Source organism: Monopterus albus, unplaced genomic scaffold, assembly GCF_001952655.1.
Source record: "Monopterus albus unplaced genomic scaffold, M_albus_1.0 scaffold117.1, whole genome shotgun sequence".
Classification (NCBI taxonomy): Eukaryota; Metazoa; Chordata; class Actinopteri; order Synbranchiformes; family Synbranchidae; genus Monopterus; species Monopterus albus.
In genome coordinates, this window is record NW_018127997.1 from 100,515 (window position 1) to 118,669 (window position 18,155).

Below are 18,155 nucleotides of genomic sequence, written 5' to 3' on the forward strand. Positions count from 1 at the left end.
TGTGCACTGCATGCTGACTGTGTGGTGGTAAAAGTATGGCTCCTCTTGGTCTGGCCACTAAAATGAGGCGCTAACTCTCCACTTACATAATTTATTCCCTTTCGAATGAAACAGTACAGTATGATTAAGAATGGGTCAGAATGAGTCAAAGGGTCCTGTTGATTTCTCAGTACTTTGTTTTCTTTAAACTCATGTCTTATTATAATCAGTCCAATGTCAGTGGGTGGCTTCCTGCTCTGACCTCATTTAAATCTGAGTCGTTATCTTGTTTCTAGTAAATAAGCCTGAGAACAAACCTGCTCACGGGTAGGTTTGAGATTACGGACATGTCGCCAGGACAACAAGTCCTACTTCTGAAATACCAACAGATCAAGGATCGTGTGAAATAGTCAACAAAGGTTTTCAGTTAACCTCTTCAATCATATAACACCCCTGCTGCTGCTTTCATGAAATATAACAAGCAAATTTCATGTGCAAGCTAATAATTATTTTGGATTCAGAGAGAAATGAACTTGGTTATATAAGGCACCTAACAAAATTAAACACAAACCTCCCTTATTTTTTAAAATGGGTCTCAGTAAAGGTTTGTTAAGCTGTGATGAGGCACATGATATCATTAGCTGATTTTTATTGTAGAGGAATAACGGACAGAGCAAATCGCCGTCAAGCAGCCCTGCTTTTTCAGTTACTGCCAGCTTAACCTGTACTGCTGTCTTAAACCACCATTAAACTAGAAGCCAATTAGTTATACTGGGGTTGGGTTATATGCTGGAGTGCTGTTTATTCTCCGCAGGCCGTCACTGATTAAGACTCAAACAACAGTTGCCAAGTGAAGTCACTAATGTTCTTAATGTGAGCAAGAAATCCTCTGCATGTTTAGTATAAAGTGATATAAAGTAGTTCCCTGTCCAGTTTGGCTTCAGTGGTTGAAATGTGACAACCATACTAAACTAACTAGAAACTATTCCTTACACTGTTACTTGCTTACATGCCATTTAATACTGGTGCTCTTCTTTTCTCAGTTCAGAAGTTAAAACACTAAAGAATTAAATAAAGGTTGTCACTATACTATAATCTGGTTATGTGGTAAACAGAGTTTCTGTACTTTTAAATATTATACAAAACAAGCACAAGAAAACATACATATTAATATGGGATGGAAAAATCATATAACACCAGTCTTACTGAATAAGTTAAGTCTAAGCATTCCTGTTGGATTTATTCTGTTTGAAGCCACAGGGCATAATAAACCACTTCAAGCACTTATTTTCTCTGTGTGTGTGTGTGTGTGTGTGTGTCATGTGAAGGCTCTCTGTGTTTACAGGACCAGTGAGCAGCAATCCACAGCGTAACCACTGATGCTGGTGCAGGGTGATATCAGTGCTGCATACTCAGCAGCAGGAAACAACCACGGGGTGTCAGCTGAAACCTCAACTTCCTAATTGGTTGCTACAGTAATTAACAACTGAGCCTGACCTACAGGTTCTGTCAAAAAGTCTGAGACCTTTACATGCTCATGCTTCGATCGAGCCTTCAATTTACTGTCCATTCATTAAAGGCCATAAGCAGTTTGGTAAATTCAGCAGACTGCGGTGAAATATATGCATACTGCCCGTACACTTTTACAGGAACATAAATTGAGAGAAAATTTGTGTTTAGATTTTGGAGTTCTGTATTTAATACTGCAAAATATTTCAGTGAAAAATAAAAGTCCCTGTTTGGGACCAAGCATTTCAACAACTACATTAGTTGAAGGAATGCTCTCGTATCCCAATCTGAAGCCAGAATTAAAGAGAACAGCCTGCACATAGTTTTATGTGGAATAAAGTTGTGTATAACAGTGTAGTGTTGAGATTCATCAGAGGCAGGCCATGAAGAAAGAGAGAAAAAACGCTGGTCTCAGTGTGTTCACATGAATACAGAAATTTAAACAAAGAGGCAACAAAATCTGTCTGCAACACGTTCAACTCAAAGGCGACATTTTTGTCTGGACGGTGTGAGAGCTGCAGAGACAGTGTTTGAAGGCACATCTTAGCAGCACTCCATACAAGCAGACAAAGTCCACTTTGTCACCTTATTTTTCACAGGAAACACTTTTCTTCAAAGAAAAAGTTTGGAAGTCTCTTGTGCTGATCTGTCCATGTCTCGGGGTTGTGTTCTACATCTGGCCTGGCCTGCGTCTCGGCAGCACTTCTAAAACATGTCCAGATCATCATCCCAAGGCCGACAAACCGTTTGTTGACTTTAGTGTAAACTAGCTCGAGTCCCACATTCTTGAGAGCTTACTTTTTGAACACCTCTAATGAAACTGATTCTGAGCTTCACTTAGACTTGTGTGTACTATGAAATAGTAGAGGAGTCTTGTTGTTAGAAACTTTGAAACATATATTGTAATTTAAAAGCAAAAATGTCAGCCTAACCAACAGCCACAGCTCATGTCTTGCTTTAACAAAAGAAAACCCAGAATCCTTAGCTGTGATTCATTTTTTACAAAGTCATAAAATATTGTTCTGTTGAAGTTATGGGATACACAGAGTAACATATATTATGTAACTGTGACATTCAGAACAAGTTCTGACACTATAATAATGAGTTTAATCTTTCTGCCTTTAACAGAGGAGTTATGATCAATCATTTAACTTGATAAAACTAGTTGTTCAGACTCACATTGCCTCTTTGGCTGGTAATTCTCAAAATCCACTTTGACTAAAAGTCATGATAGTCTTCCTGGAGATTGTCAAACAGCATTTAAAGAGGCCATGGCAGCTTTCCCTTGTTTTCTGACTTATCTACAGTGTTACAACAGTGAATTATCATCTTAGACATGACCTAAAGCTCAAAAAATGAGGTGTACGTATGTTCTAGTATTTCTAGAAGCAACTCAGTTTATACACATCTCACAAACACTCGCTTGCAAGACTGTTTTTCTAACAAAATAAAGTATTAACTGATAGTTTAAGGATTTCCTTGAATGGTCATAATCTCCAGCCCACTGGCGTTCATGTGAGCTTGCCTGACATCCACGGTGCCATTGTAAAAGCAGAATTTTTCAACTACACACAGTTTTGTGGATATATTTTACCTCTTGCTGCTGCACTGTGACCAGAGGATGTGGAGAAAAATACAGGGCTGAGGTTACTGCATGTCAGGGAATGTTCGTGTATAGGGACTGACTGACCGGGTCTAACTTAATAATGCCTAAAAACATCTCACTTTGTTATTACAGGTTATTGAGTGGAGATTGATGGTCATTTTAGCCATTTAAAATTAAATGTAGAGGGTTATAAAATGTGTAAATAAAATGTGTAAAAACTGAAGGGATCTGAATACTTTCTAAGGCCACTGTAAATCATGATTGAAATATCTACCATTTTCCCAGTGTGGGTTCACAGTTGATCAAAAACTATTTTGTCCAGAGCTGCCATGTAACAATGTAATCTGTGCTGCTGTCGGTTCTGGGACAATGGAAGCAAAAAGAAACAGTTCTGTCTTTGATTAATGGTCCATTAAGATGTTTATTTTCTCTGATTCTGCATAAGCAAATAAATAGCACTGCTCCACTTCAGCTCACTCTCTATCTTTATTTTTTTAAATGTGTAATCATAACTGTGTGGCTTGCTCCAGTGCACATGTCAGTCAATATTTTGTGTCATCATACTGTAGGTCATAATCATGTTGCAAATCAGCAGAAAGAAAACTAATGGAAGATTCTCAAAATGTATAAATAGTATATAATTGCTTCATTCTGCTTTCTGCTCCCATGTCTGCCAGTCAGTCCTATTTACTTTTAGAATATAAAAGTGTTGTTTTTAAAAAGAATTACAAAAATAATCCCAGATAAATAAAATGACCCTACTGGTGACAAACAATAACAATGTGAAAAGTTAATGACTATTCAGCTTTGTTGCTATTTGTTCTGGAGCATTCATAAGGTTCTTCATACATAATTACAATCAGTATTAATTTTCATGATTAGCTTAAAGTTTTCTCATTAATTCTACTGTAACAAGAATATGTGACCTGATACATTGTTTTGATTGATTTTCGTAGCTTCATCAGATCTAATACAGTTGGCACCATCATTCACAATGTGTACCATATTCTTAGTGATATGGTAATATCGACAAACAAATCATATTATATAAGATGTACACACAGTTACCAGTACAAAAGGATACAAGGGGTTGTGCTATTCTATATACTGAAGTCCAAAAACTGAGCTACAGTTATGAGCAATAAACACAGTGAGATGGCCACCTTACAAAGATAATACATTTTCAATGAATGCAAAATACAATAAAATATACGAAAGTAAAGGGATAACATTAAAGCTGCATTAAATAAAATTGAGCACAAATTTAAACAAACCAAGCAAAAAATTATATAGTAGGGATACTGCTTGAGTTTGTATTGACTGTCACTTTGCTCTTAATGGTTAAAAATTAGAGGGAGAAGTTAGGAAATGCAGTTTTAAGTGTAGATTGTTTCTCTGAATTAAAGTAGAATTTGTACTGAATGAACTAAAGTTCCCCATGAATTCTATGAGCTGGTTCTCAGCAATTACCACATCCATAGTACATACTGTGGGTAAGTCAGTGTCTTATAGGCTCTCCCTTTTGCTGAAAACCACATCAGAACACAAGTAGCAAAAAGGACAGAGACTAGCAGCAGGAGGTTCTCACTTATAATAAAGTATGCCATTTGAAACAGTGTCAGTAAATGACCAGGGAGAACATCACCTAATGCCGGGATAGATCTAACAGTTTTGGGAAGAATAACTACAGTATGTGGACCCAAGAGACATGACTGGGCCTTCACAAGACTGCATAGTGCAGCTAAATGTGGTACAGGGTTTCTGCAAGGTCCACCCAAGGTCCATGGGGGTGGCCAGGGGTGGCACCAGCCACCCCCAGATTCTGATTGGCCACCCCTTTGAGAGTCAAAATGTGATGCTTGTCAGTATTAATGACTAAAATATGAAAAACAATGACACATTGTTGCCCCAAATAAAGCTAACATTTTTCTGGGGCTTTATAATTGATATTAGTCAATTTAGCTTTATTTTATAACATGCATGCAGCATGATATTTGCATTCATTTATTTCTCTGATTATGTTGCTGTGATGTACTGGCATGATTCATCTAGGTTGGGGAGAACCACTGTGCAGCAGCGATGTCCCTGACAGGGATTAAATAAGGAGCACAGCCAAAGTTAACTAAAGAAAGCACTGTGTGCCTCATTTTTACACATAATAAAAACTTAATCCTTAATAATGTGTGGTTTATTATTTCATAGAACTAGGGTTTAATTTATTCTTAGCATGTATCTCAAATGTGCCACCCCTCTCTGAGTCTGTGCCCCAGCCTGGCCACCCTGTCCAACCTTTTCTAGGTCCATCCTCTGGGTCCACCATGTTAAGATTTAAAAGCCTTAATACCACATGCAATGCAATTTAATATCTGTTTTGATCCAAGTCTTAAAGTATGATGGAAAATGGCCTCAAATGTGTGCTACTCCATTACTTTCTTCAGTATTTCCACTTTGCTTTTAACAGAAATTCCTAATGATATAATCAATTAAACTGACACAACCCATCCATCCATTTTGTGCCACTTGTGGGTCTAGGTTAAACAAAACTAACAGTACACTTAAGATCATATACTGTAAGAATTTGTTAAAACTAACACTTCTATTATGAGAATAAGATTCCTAACCTCTGTAGCTAGCAGAAGTGACAGGACTGAAGGTACCAACTAAACTCCAACAACCCACAGTCAAAACAGTGCCATTTTTAGCTAGGTGAATAATGTCTCCCTGAATAATGAATAATGTAACCCACAATCTGACACAAAACCTTTAATCTCTAACTTCACTTCCTGTTGAAGTAAAGAGAAAAATGTTTAAGACCTGCAGCTACTCTGTGGTAATGCAGTGTTGTCAGACCTCAAGTTGTAATCTCATTAGAAATGAAATGAAGGTGGGTTGATAACACAATGATTTTAGTGGGAACCTATGTTGGCCTTCTGATACTGTGTGTAAATGCAGCAGGAAAGCCAACAACACTGTTTAAAATGTTGACGATAAGAAAAAAGAGTAAGAGATGTAAGAGTGTGTTTACCAGTGTTTTACAGCCCATAATGCACTGTTACTGTCTGTCTGTTCCTGCAGCTCATGGTGACACTAGTGTTTTGACGAAGTACACTGAAGCCTGCTGTCTGGGTAATCCCAGATTTCCTATGGCACAGCCCTTAGCTTAGCAGAGAGCTTGACTAATAGCTTTCTTTTCAAATGATCGCTTTGTTACACAACTTCAGAAGAAGGCAGCGAGCATGAAATTCAATTATGGCAGCCCCGTCCAGTGGTGTCCACTTTAATCCCTTGTTTTGCCCTCAAGGATTCTCAATCTCTTTCAGATGGACATCTTCTCTGACTTCTTTCCTGCTCCTGGACCTGTGTTGGCCTCCTGTGTGCCTACATTTTGTATTTTCCTGTTTCTTTGGCCTTACAATGGCCTGCCTTGACCTTTACAAGCGCCCTCGTTTTCCTCATCACTACTCCGTTGCACTATGACATATTCTACCTTCCCTGACCTTCAGCTCTCCCTCGTTTTCCTCATCACTACTTCATTGCACTATGATATATTCTACCTTCCCTGACCTTCAGCTCTACCAACAGTCAACAGTTCTTCCCCAATTGTTCCCAATCTAGTAGTTATTCTTTCAACCATGATGCAGTTCCCTAATCTTACTAAAACAGGTGTTTTTTTACCCTAACTTTTTTTACCCATTTGTTTCCATAACTCCAACAAGATTTTCCTGAACCTAACTAAATGTGACAGTGGTGGCTGCAGATCAGAAGAGTTTTATGGATCGTTTTGTAGCAGTTATTAGTAAAAGCAACAGTGGACGAATCACAAAACACATGGTTTGTCACATGGCATTGTGTTCACAGTCACACACAGACAATGTCACTTGATAAACTTTTCATTCACCTGGGTATCTGGGTATACAAAAAGTGACCAGTCAGAATCTGCTGTAGGAGTGAAATACAAAAAATAAAGCTCTTAATCAAGAGCAAGCAAGTATTCGTTTCCAGTAAAGCTGAAACTGCTGCAACAACAAGTCTGAAAGGTCTTAAGTGATGTTCCATACATCTTATGTAACACAGATTTTAAAAAAATGTCACATTAATCTAGGTACTTTTATTTTACATACAGCAGAATATATGTGTACAGTAATTCCCCATTCATGAAGTCCCCTTGATGCCATCTCACCCCTTTCCCTCCCTTTCTCTCCCACCCTCTGATCTGCTTTATCTGTATTTTGCTCCAAGAAGAACGTCACATGTTATATCCAAAAGCCTCATTAACCACAACCTCTGACATTTTTCGGTCACTATGTATTCGTAACATCCCTAACAGTCAGTGACAGTGGGACAAAGCAAATGTTTTGTGAACACATGTTCACTGCAGGAACATGTGCGGCTGATTTTGCACAAGAAAGACACCACTTGTCACCTATTAGCCTGTATCTAAATCAGCTCTGACCGAGGCAGTCAAAACACAGGTACACATGCTGATACTGTCAGAACCCAGAACTAAATATGATTAGAAACATGTGGGTTAGATAGTGCCCAAGCAGGGAAGTGACAGTGAAATTACAAAAGCAACAACCTTTTCTCAAGCATAATCACCATTTTGAGTAAAAATGTAAGTCAAGATCAACCAACCCACATCATCATAACAAACACTAGATATGCTATAGTTTCAAGGTCTGGGGTCTGCAGAGGTGGTGTGGGGGTTGAGGTGGGCCAATGCCAGATGAACTGAGCAGCCAGGACCGCCGAAGAATGCAAGGGAGGATTCTTGCCCCAGATCCTGGGCTGGGAACACAGTATCCCATGTCCCTCTCCCATCCCCAACCCCCTAGAGGATGAGACACAGAGGGGGGATTCACACTGTGTTCCTACGCTCAAAATTCCTCCACTTAGCTCTGCTGCTGGATTTTAGGTCTTCTTTGTCTGTCTCCATCTGACCGCTGGTTCTGTCTCTTGGTTATTGTCGTGGCTTTCATTTTCACCTCACGTCTTATGTCTGCCTCTTTCTCACTCCATCCCCTGCCTTGCTTTTCTGCTGTGTATGTGTGAGTCTCAAGGGGTCAGCTAGAAGCAGAAGTTGTGGTCTGGACTGTGGTCAGGCACCGATTCACTGACATGCAACGTGTAATGACATAATACTATGATTTGTGCTACAAACTGTTGAAGGGCAATAGTGCTCCCCAGAGTGATTTTAATTTTGATATATGTCATAATCTGAGGCTCTGGTGCCTTTAGAATGCAACATCCAGCTAAAGCCAAGAGCTAAAAGATCAAGAGACAAAAAACACTTGACACTTCATTCCAGTTGAGAGCTATTCTATTATTCTTCTAATATAATTATATGAAAGACGACATAAATCATAGACGACAGACTTCACTGAGCTGGTTCACACAAATCTGAAGAGGAGGAAAAAGTATGGAGACACTCTATGGTTGATCAGGGACATTACTATTCCCTTATCAGATCTGCTGCTTACAGAGCTACAGATGAATGTATGGGAAATCCCCTGAACACACAGTGATTGTGTCATGAGGGTCCAGAGGCTGGGGATCCACAAATCATTTCTACGAGTATCAGCCCCCTAAATCCAATATGATGTCCAATGAATCCGTGTGAACTTTCACACTGTCTGTTTACTTGGCTGTAGAGATCCAATTATCTCACTTAAGATTATACGGCAGCCAGCAATGTTTTCCAAAGAAGCTAAACACAATGCTTCCCTGCCAATGCCAAAATGAGGGGGTCCCAGGGGCGACTGGTGTAAGGGTGGAGGACAGAGGATAGAAATAACTGTACAGACTGCAGGGAAAGCCCCTGTACATTCTGGGACAGTGACTGCAGGCCCACTTAGTGAACACACAGCTGTAGTTGTGACGGTTGTTGTAGGAGTGACGTTAAGTGATGGGTCTTTTGGCAGCACTGTACAACATATTTTGTTTGGTTCTGTTTGTGGCCCAGCAGATGGGAAACAGGCTGGGTCCATGTTCTCGAGAGGCCCTGGGGGAGTGGAGGACCGGAGGGAGGAGATTCAGCCAAAATGCCATGTTGGCTTGGTATCACTATGGCAACGCCATGCTACTCCTGCCCAGGGCCAATGGCTTTGCCTCAAACAGAGTTCAGTGTGTGGCAAAATTTTAACATCAGTCATAGTTCACATACAGTAGTAACATAAGGTCATACAGTAGTAGCATATACTGGCCAACAGTACACAAGACAGTTTCTGTCAAACTGGTGACAAATGTTAGGATTAAATGTTTTCAAACATTTACACAAAGCACACTTGGTGCATTTCTATTTGGGGTTGTACAATGTTGGAAAAAATTATATCTGGATATTTTTTGGGATTTTGTTGATAATGACAAGCAGACAATATTTTGCATCATTCAATAATGTTTGTAAAGCCCCCTTTCCACCGCCTGGTACTGGCTCAACTCAGCTCAACTCTACTTGCCTTATTTGTTTTACCATCAGTCAAATGTTGTGGATAGTACCTGGTACCTAATAGCGTTTTTGTTATCATTTCTGTCAAGGTTCCAAGTGACCTGAGGCAGTACCAAACGGTGACATGTAAACGTTGCCGACTAGTCAGGGAAACTCATTACTACGTGGCCATTTTGCCACCGATTAGCCTGGATTACACATGATGGCACCAGTCATTCATTCTTTATTCATTCTTAGCTGCCACTTCTCTCTCATGAGTGTCACAGAGGGTTAAATGTACGGTGACAGAAGCCTAGAGCCTCTGTTGTATAATATAACTGTTATATTACATGAACCATCACATTGTACATCTTATCATGTAGCCCATAGGTTAAAGAATGTGATAATAGGAGCACAATGGCTTCAATTATGCCTGCTAAGTAGAGCTATCTTAGATGGTATGTTAGCGGGTCATCACTTCTCCGAAAACAGAGCAAATTTGTAATTGGTATTACTTGGATAGATTGACCACACATCTGAAAACTAGATGGTTATTTTCTCACCAGATAAACCTAATAATACTTAATAAAATGGTATAATAACAGTCCTTCTATGAAAATTATAGCAACCTTGAATCAGCCCTGCCACTGTGGGCCAGTGACTTCATGGAAGCTTCATGCAGTGTCGCTGTGACAACCAGCTACGCTGGAGGGACTATCTGCAATGAAAAATATAGCACCTGGTACTAAAAGCGAGTAGAGCTGAGTAAAGTAGAGTCAAGCTGAGCAGATATCAGGATGTGGAAAAAGGGCACATGTCTTATTTTGTGCTAGGTTGCTCATTAGTAGCATATTAATTGTTGCTTACTGATTTACTGAAAATTGAAGCATTAAAATAAAACAGGATAAAAGCTGTAAAATCACTTTTTGCAGAGTTTCTCTGCTGAAGTGTTTTTGTGCCGGGACCTTGGTAAGGTCTTCCAAGGACAGCTGACTCCCCAAGCTTTTCATATTCTGATTGGTGGTAGGTTCACAGGCACATGGTGAAACAACTGAACTGTTTTTAATAGCAAACAATTTCCAACACACTTTGCAGATTGTTGTCTTGTGAACAACATTCCTCCTTCAAAGCCAAAATACTGTACCTCCATGAGAGTGAGGATGAGGATGACTCAATAATGTCAGCTCACATACCGTACAAAGAGCAATTAAGACAATATCGCAGATGATATATATCGCACACCCCTATTTCCACTAGCTGCAGTACTATCTATAAAGAGTTTTGAGAGACAAGTCAAGCTTAAAAAAACATCCCAAGCACAACCCAAGATAAAGCATCATGTCATCTGACAAATGAACTAAGTGTGAATACAGAACCACTGCAAAGTACCTTGTAGCTTGTACAGAAAGCTTTGAGTTTCCCTGCGCTCAGTGGGCATGTACAGCAAAATACACAATTAAAGGCACTCAGTTTTGATTATGTTGTTTTTACTCAGTCTGCTTTTGGTGTTAATCACCAATTTTATTTCTCTGAGTTAATGTCCTTTTGCTTTATTGTGAAACTGTAAACTCAGCTTTCATAAGTAATATAAACTACAGTAAATAATGATCATTCATGTTGTTGGGTGATGATACTGCTATTGACGGTTTACAGGCACATAAGCGATGAAGTAAAAGTACAGTGAGGCCTATTAATAGTCACAGCTATTTGAAATGGTAAGGACGAGTGTTCTGATGCTGCTGGAGAGTTTTACCAACGACAGTAAAATTGCACTTCTTTGCTGTTGAGAAAGACCTAATGACTGGTTTAGTTGAATGTTCGTTCATGGGTTGAGGAGTACATTTTACAATACCACTGATCTCAAAATTATAATGCCTTTATTTTTATTGTATGTTTGTGGTGCAAATTCTCAAACAAATTTGCAATTAAGCAAATGACCAGAATCTAGTGACATTAAATAGTTTTGTGCCCCCACCTAGCACAGTTAGCATTCTAGCCCTGGTTAGACTTTTAACAACTCTGTATGACAAGCAGTGTTGGGGAGTAACTAGGCACATGTAATTAAAATACAAAATAAATGTAAATATGTCATTGGTTACAGCTACTGATTAAAATATGTAACTAAGTTACAGTTACTAATCAAAATATTGGTGATTACAAAGGGGTTACATCTGAACATATTCTTTTTGGTATCACGCTTAGAATATATCATTCATTCTGTTGCTTTGCATCTTTTCGCCTTGCAGTATTGTTTCTTTTGGCATATTTCTGGACAGGAAAAGCCATTGGGATGCTGGGACAAACCTGAGCGTGACACAGTCAAGGCTACGATGCCTTACAAGGAGCTCTCTCTACATTTAGATAGGTTCCATTCATTTAGCAGTATGCACTCCAATTTCGGGTGTTGTTTTTGATGGGTTCTCTTTTTTTGACTTTTGCAGTGCCTCTTGTCTGCCAATCATCACACATTACCCTAAACAACTTAAGTCTGTCATGCCTGGCTGTGATCAGCTAACAATGCCAAGGTGGGCTGTCAGACAAGAACACTTGTCAGTGCTGGAAATTCATTACAGTACAGTGTGTTTACCAGCGAAGAAAATGCTCGATGCCAAGCCTGGGGAAACATCTAGAGTACACATTGCCAAAGTTCGTGTAACTGCAATCACTCACATAAAATAAAACACCTCCTACCATGTTATTTATGTGCGCTCAGGATGTAATTTAGCTCGTTACAATGCTCAGTGCTTGTTTAGTGCCCAGTTTAACACATCTGGATGAAAAGTAATCTAAAAGTAATCAAATGTAGTAAGTTACATTGATGAGGTAAGTAGATGCATTACTTATTAAATCTTTAACAAGGTAACTAGGAACCTGTAATCTATAGCATTTTAAAAGTAACCTTCCCAGCACTGATGACACGTAATGTTTGGACAGCAGTGGGAAGACACTGAACCCTTAGCACATAAGAGACTCTCAGTATTTTATAGGTACAGTACAACCAAGAGCCCTCAGTAGGCATCATGCATAGTGAACTTTTGTTCAATCAGATTAAGAAAGCAAAAAGGGTTGATTTAATGCCTAATTACAATCACTATTCTTGTGCAGCATGGGCTGCGCTGTAAACAAACTGAATATATATGCAAAGTGCACCTGTTCCCATGGCAACAACATCTAGAATTGGAAATTTTTTATAATATGAGACCATGTTATCTGATAATTCCCACAGTCCCTCCTGCACACAAACACAGGCTGCAGAGAACATATATAGAACATAATCATTACAGCTGCAGTAGACATGAACAAGTACAAAGAGCAAAATGATGGAACGCCTGTTTATGACCCTAAAAATTGAAGGTATAGTGAAAAATGACATGTCTCCATCAAAATGAGACTTTTAAAATATACCAAGATAATGTCTTAGATTCTACATCCGCTTGAGTTAAAAGAGAGGGGGGGGCTGATGTATTTTGAGCAGCCTTGTTTAACAAAAAAAGGAAGAAAGAAAATATGTTGCTTGGTGATGCCATGTGCAGCTGGCAGTACCATAAGCAAACATTGTGCCCTTCACTGAGCTATGAATCTTAAGTAGGGGGAAGTTTGCAGACAGAGGCCCTTGTGAATGTGAATGTGATGGTGTGGATATAGCTCCGGACATGTCAGACTGTGTGGGAAACACAAAGAGGGGCAGACTGAGTCACACGGGTCGTCCTGCTCCCAAAGACACGACTCTCTGTCCTTTCAGTCTCAGTCTCAGTCCTTCACTCCCTGGCAGGCCCACCTTTGTCTGCCTCTCACATGCATACACACGCCTCCGCTGCCTTCTTTATTTATGCTCTTGCCTTTATCCTAGTCCTTGCTGGCATTTTTTTATACACAAAAACATTTTATTATTATTATTATTATTTTATTGGATTCAGCATAATCATGCATTAAGAAGTAGTGGATGTCTGTAAAGATGTGGCTGAAGGTTGTGTGTGTGTGTGTGTGGTTCAGCACAGTTCAGCCACAGCAACATGCACTTGTAATTAAGCAATAGTGGCTGAATGATGGACTGTGTTTTTGCACTATGTGTATGTAGAGTAGTGTGTAGTATAAGCAGTATATTCATACAATCGACAATATGTGGGTCTGTGATTGTGCGGCTGCTTCCTGTGACGCTGCTTCCCATGATGCACATTGTGATTTTCGTGAGATCAGTACCAGCTATCTGCTCCTGGTTTCCGGTTTCTGTTTAAACTCTACTTTTTTCTCACTCTAATAACATTACATAGCTTCTGCTATTCATTGCAACTCAATGCGTTAAATTCATACCAATTTAGACTTGCTACGGTTTGTTTTAAAACAACCTCGTTAGGGGATAGTCTATTGCTGCCCTGTTAGCTTAGCCTCTAGTTACCTGCTAACATGCTAACTGTGTTTTGACAGCTTGTGTTAGCTGTTCTGCTTTTGCAGGCAAGGTGTCCACCCTAGAGAGACGTGTCCATCAGTCAGAACAGCTCACGTCTCCAAAATGTACCGTAGATGTGGCGTGCACTCCAGACGATATTATCCACAGGCTTGGCAAGTCTGTTAGTGTTACTACACACAGCGTACTCCATGTCATCCTGCCAAAGCAAGCATGAGTGCATTTGATTAAACGTGTATGTATGTACTGTACTCCATCCAAAGCATTTACTCTATGTACATACATGTACTTTCAACTTTATACTCATTCTGTAATTTATTTTTTTATCTAATTACCATGGCCCTAAGGTGCAAAACACAAAATTTCACAAAACACAATGACAGTCACAGTGTTTAAAATGATGGGGTGTTTAATAAAATGCTGTTGTATTTTGTGAAACATTACAGTATGTTTTGCACCTTAGCACCACCACTGTTACTGTAAGTTTATGACTGAGAGAAAGTAATAAGCAACAAATTGTGAATATTTTGTTGAATATTCAGATACAATTCTGACCATATTCATTTGTTTTAATGTTGCCAGTCATTTGTAAGGGCAGAATGGACCTTGTTTGTATTTTTTAAAATTATTTTACTAGTAATAATTAGGCCTATGTGTGTGTATGTATGTATGTGACACCTGCTGGTATATTTCCTTTTGTTGAAAAGTACTAGGTAGTCATTTTTCGCAGAATGCATGTTGATATGTTGCAGTAGGAAAAGCACAGATGTAAATAATCCAACAAATGATGGTTAAAGACACTTTAAGTCCTAGTATTGTTCACTTTCATACTGCTGTGTCTTACAGGGGCACTTAAATAAAGCACAGCCATTATGAAAGACACCTGTACTTTTACTATGACAAGTCAAAATGTGTGATGTGAATAGACCACTTGGTGCACATTTGTTATTAGGCAGAGCATCAGGTTACCTCTGGGGGTCTTAAGATGAATCTAGAGGGTCACAAGATAGTTAAAGAGATAAGCAAGAAAGATAACTTCCTGTTTCAAAAAGTGGTTGCTTTTCGTCTAATTACTTTTTTCTTGTGAAATACAGCATAATGTGAATTTCTTCAGATTTCTGAAATACCTCCATTTGGGGTCAACAAAGAAAGCTGGGAACCAGATACAAGTCGTGTGGACCTGTCTACTAAACTTTGTTTATTTATTTGGTTCATTAATTGTTTGTCCACCTAATCCTTTGTTATGTATGAATAATGTGCATTTATTTTACTGGTGGTAACACTAATTATGCACATTTCATTTAAATGTGCTTGTTAAGTATGCCATTCAATGGCATACTTAACAAGCACGTTAAAAGCATGTTAAAATTGTAATGCTGCTAATAATCTCCATTTTTATTAAATGTATCAGTAATCACATTACACCCTTTTTCTCTGTAACGTTAAGGGAAAATAGGTACATTTTTTATATCCTAAATATGTAACACAGTTACTCGAACAAGCTTGTCTTTATCTTATTTATCTTTAAATGCTATTACTCCATTAATAAATGAGCATTAGGTTTTCCATTTTAAATTAAGCCGTCAGACATGTTGTTATACATATTAAGTCATTAATAATAAGTCTTTGTAAAAATCAGTGAAGCCCAAATTGTAATTTTTGAAAAGTTGTTCATAAATCAATAGTTTTTCAGAGGGCAGTTTTTACAACCTAGCAATCTAAAAGTATTTCTTATCAAGGTCTTATCTGTAAAGCATTAGTAAATTATTCTTTCAGTAATTAATGAGTCATTATTTAGAACTTAAATTAAAAAAAACATGTACAGTTGATAAAACTGCAGAAGAGATCAAACTTCCTGCTGTTGCAGCAAGTTCCCTAACTTACATTAAAGCTACCCATGACAAATATATATCCACAGAGAAGGCCCCATGACCCCCACCTTCTGTCATACACACAGACATGAAAATCAAACAAACAAAAGCATATATTAAGCTGTCAAGTAAAAACTAAACAATTTTCAAAAAAAAAACCTGCTATTCAAATTGCACCTGCTAACAAGCCACTGGCACTGTTTTCTGAGGCAGACAGGAAAAGGTCTTGAAATAGCTTTCCCATGAGCCTCTGGTCTAAAATAAAATAAAGGGGCTGGCAGAAGCCACCCACTGCACTGATGCAGCTCTGTCATGGGAACCATGCTAAACTGCCTGTGGAGATTTGAGCAGAATAAATGAAACAGCTTTCCCTCAGAATTTCTATTTACATCGCTAATGCAAATGCTCATTTATCTTTAGTCAACAATAAATACACAGAGAACAGGGGCTTCTTCTATGTGTATATATTTGTCTGTGCGTTTGCATGTGTGCTTGCACGCAGGTCCACAATGTGCTCATGCTTGTGGAGATATCTTGTTGACTTGTCTCAGACACGATGAGTGAGAAGGGGAATAAGCAAATGGCGTTAAAAGTGTGGGAGTGAAGAGCTAATAAGACTTGTAAACAAAAAAGGGCACACTAGCCATTATCGCCAAAGTAAACACACACACACAGCATGCCTCAATAAAAACATTTAGATTAAACATTACACAAAAGACCATTTATTAAAAGAAAACAATAATGCTTCATGACTTACAAAGCTGAACCATCTCTGAAAACCAAAACAGGCTATATCCACCAAAGAAAAGTAAGGATTCCACTGAAATGAATCAGGTTCTTTGGGGGCACTGAAGTAGAATCGGCTTAATCAAAGCACACCACCCAGCTCCGTTCACCTTTCTCTTTTCCATTCTCAGACGCCACTCTATTTTAGGGACCTCTGATCACTCCTTCTTGGCCATATCTCCCTTTTTCCACTGCAGAAAAAAAGATATTCATAATGCTTCCAATAACTCAACACTGTTTTTCCAGTGTGATAAAGGAAAGAGAATGTTCACAATCTAAATTTGCATTCTTTAGAAGTGAATGACTTTGTCAAGTGAAGTAATACAGTTTGCTGTGTTTGTCTCCTCCCGCTGCAGGGAGGCTGTTTACATGAGGACAGCTCAGAGATCCAGAGAGGAGACAACACTTCTGGCTTCTCCCCACGAGAAGGGCCTCTGTGGGTGGGCAGTGTTTCACCAGCTGATGCTCCAAGATCACACACAAGAAGAATAAAACTCTCAGGGGAATTTTGTGCCAAATAGTCCATTTTATGACACCGCTACATTTTCTGGACTTTAGAGCCTGTCACTTTAAAGGGGGAAGCTGAAAAATTAACAGATATTATCCTCAAAATAGCAACAAACTAGAAACAGAAGGTTGTTGACGGAGGGAATCCCCTTTAATCTCATCAGTTGCAGTTTCAAGGAACATTGCGATGCAGGTCAAGACCAAGAGGTCAGAGGTCAGAGGCGGGGCATTAAACTGATCTTAGGGGTCACGGGGGCAGGACTTCAGATCCTGTACTGTGGGGAGCTATTGGGCTTAAAGTAATCAAAAACACAAGCTGGAGTCATTACCATAATGTCTTCCTAGATGATAGAAGTGAGAAAGCTTTGGCGCAAGTGTAACTTGTTTTTTTGAGGGTTTTAAAGATGTAAAACAGCTTATTGGAAGTCTAGGGTGCTACAGTTTTATATATTGGGCAAAATGAAAGTAAGTTTCACTAAAACTTGGGTGGACATATATAATGGTGCATGAGAGGCCTTAAAATGCATCTCTTACCATTTACTGTCTACACTTACCACTTCTATTTTAAAGAAGTGTGGCACAGTCTGTTGAGAGTGAGAAAGAGATCAAAACAGAGGTTAAACCACAGTCACACTCAACTAAGGTCTATATTCAGCTAATTTCTCCTGTGTTTTTAGCTGCTATGTATGGAACCCCAAAACAAATGTAAAAGCGGGACATGACTATCAGGTAAAATGTCAGTGAATACATAAACACATAATGCAGTTAGTTAAATAGTCCAAAAGGGAGTGTGACATCAGTGGTGAACTAGAGCAATAATAGGACTAGCTAGCTTATCTGGGAACACGAGATGCTAAACATAGACAGCACCAGGCTTTTCAGCTAGCTACCTTGCTGCAGTCAAGCAGCAACCTTTGAGGCTGAGACCTGAAGCCAGTGTGGAAGTGTTAAACCCTGCAGTTCATCAAATGGCCACTTGAGTTACCCTTGTATTTGTATCCTAAATAGAAATGCCATTCCGTGTATTCCATTACTCCCCAAACCTGCTAATGTACCGTATATACAGCA

The 18,155-nt window shown here is 39.0% G+C and overlaps 1 protein-coding gene across 5 annotated transcripts in view; it reads right to left on the reverse strand.

Annotated features, from left to right (window-relative positions):
• myocd (myocardin) overlaps positions 1-18,155 on the reverse strand; it is a 103,763-nt gene that overhangs the window by 77,173 nt on the left and 8,435 nt on the right. The gene's annotated exons all lie outside the window — the stretch shown is intronic.